Genomic DNA, 2,500 nt, shown 5'->3' on the forward strand with positions numbered 1-2,500 from the left:
CGTGGCACCCGACCCGGGGCCCGGCCGGGCCCCTGGACCCCATCCAGGCCTTCCTGCCACGCGGCAGGCTCAGGGACGGATCCGGGGCTGGGGCGGCATCCTGGCATGTCCAGCTGCCGGCGGAGGACCGCTAGGCCAAGGGGGGTCCCAGAATGCCTTGTCCCTACCAATCCGGATGAAAATTACCCCCACTTCTTGTAATCTGGGCACACAAGGTGACAGAGGGGACCCAGGGCGCAAAAGTGCCCGACCTCCTGGAGCCCTCGCTGGGACCTGGGAGGCGAATGGCACCCCATCGGGACTTCCAGGGAAGTCCGGCCATCTGGTCACACCATAGGAAAGCGTTGCGGGCGACCAGATGGCCGAGGCGAGAGGGGCGACCAGATGGCCAGGACCGAAATGACACCGATCTGACTGCCCCGGGCCCGTAGGGCTCAGGAGCTGCGGGGCCCCTGGGTCCGGGGCTCCGGGGCTGCAGGGCTCGGGGGCAGCAGGGCTCCGGGGCTGCGGGGCTGCCGGGACCATGACCCATGGCCCCCCGTCCCGGGCTCTTCCAAACGGCGTGGGCTGGAGGAGGGAGCCCCCGGACGCCTCGGAGGTGTTGCCCGGGGCACATCCCATCTGGTCCCGGGGAGGGTGCCTGGGCATACCCTTGCCCCTAGTAATCCGGAGGAAAATTACCCTTCTTTCTTGTAATCCGTGCACGCGAGGTGACAGAGGGGACCCAGGGCGCAAACGTGCCCGACCTCCTGGAGCCCTGGCTAGGGTCCGGGAGGCGAATGGCACCTCATCGGGACTTCCAGGGAAGCCTGGCCATCTTGTCGCCCCCATAGGAAAGCATTGCGGGAGACCAGATGGCCGAGGTGATCCTGGAGACCAGATGGCCGCGACCGAAATGACGCCCATTCTGCCTGCCCCGGGCCTGTAGGGCTCCGGGGCTGCAGGGCTCCGGGGCTCCGGGGCTCCGGGGCTCCAGGGCTCCGGGGCTCCGGGGCTCCGGGGCTCCGGGGCTGCTGGGCTCCGGGGCTGCTGGGCTCCGGGGCTCCGGGGCTCCGGGGCTGCTGGGCTCCAAGGCTCGGGGGCTGCAGGGCTCCGGGGCAGCAGGGCTCCGGGGCTCCGGGGCTCCGGGGTTGCAGGGCCCGGGACCCATGGAGCCCGTCTCAGGCTCTTCCCCACGCTGCGGGTCGGAGGAGGGAGCCCCGGACACCTGGGAGGTGTTGCCCGGGGCACATCCCATCTGGTCCCTGGCAGGGGACCTCCAGCACAGGGAGGGTGCCTGGGCATACCCTTCGCCCCTAGTAATCCGGAGGAAAACTACCCTCCTTTCTTGTAATCCGTGCACGCGAGGTGACAGAAGGGAACCAGGGCGCAAACGTGCCCGACCTCCTGGAGCCCTTGCTGGGGTCCGGGAGGCGAATGGCACCTCATCGGGACTTCCAGGAAAGTCCGGCCATCTAGTCGCCCCCATAGGAAAGCATTGCGGGAGACCAGATGGCCGAGGCGATCCTGGAGACCAGATGGCCGGGACCGAAATGACGCCCAATCTGCCTGCCCCGGGCCTGTAGGGCTCGGGAGCTGCAGGGCTCGACGGCTGCAGGGCTCCAGGGCTCCGAGGCTCCAGGGCTGCAGGGCTCCAGGAATGCAGGGCTCCGGGGCTCCGGGGCTCCGGGGCTCCGGGGCTCCGGGGCTCCAGGGCTCCAGGGCTCCGGGGCTGCTGGGCTCCAGGGCTCGGGGGCTACAGGGCTCCAGGGCAGCAGGGCTCCGGGGTTGCAGGGCCCGGGACCCATGGAGCCTGTCCCGGGCTCTTCCCCACGCCGCGGGTCGGAGGAGGGAGCCCCGGACACCTGGGAGGTGTTGCCCGGGGCACATCCCATCTGGTCCCCGGCAGGGAACCACCAGCCCCGGGAGGGTGCCTGGGCATACCCTTGCACCTACTAATCCGGAGGAAAATTACCCCCCTTTCTTGTAATCCGTGCACCCGAGGAGACAGAGGGGACCCAGGGCGCAAACGTGCCCGACCTCCTGGAGCCCTGGCTGGGATCCGGGAGGCAAATGGCACCCCATCGGGACTTCCAGGGAAGCCCGGCCATCTAGTCGGCCCCATAGGAAAGCTTTGCGGGCGACCAGATGGCCGAGGGGAGAGGGCCGACCAGATGGCGGGGACCGAAAGGAGGCCAATCTGCCTGCCCCGAGAGCCTCCCTGGGCCCTGGTGGACCCTCCGTCCCCGGCGCCCGGACCGGCTTGCAGGACGGAGTGGTTCCCGCACCCCAGGGCCTGCCGGAGGGAACCCGAGCCCCGGGCCCGGTCCCAGGCCCGGCTCCCGAACCCTAGGCCAGGCCCGGGAGAGCCTCCCCTGCGCTGCAGGGCTACAGGGCTCAGGGGGGGGTTCTGCAGGGCTCCGTGGGCTGCAGGGCTTCGGGGCTTCGGGGCTGCCGGGCTCGGGGGCTCCAGGGCTGCCGGGCTCGGGGGCTCCAGGGCTACGGGGCTGCAGGGCTCCTC

The sequence above is a fragment of the Lissotriton vulgaris genome, unplaced genomic scaffold (genome assembly GCF_964263255.1).
Source record: "Lissotriton vulgaris unplaced genomic scaffold, aLisVul1.2 SCAFFOLD_1197, whole genome shotgun sequence".
NCBI classification, from domain to species: domain Eukaryota; kingdom Metazoa; phylum Chordata; class Amphibia; order Caudata; family Salamandridae; genus Lissotriton; species Lissotriton vulgaris.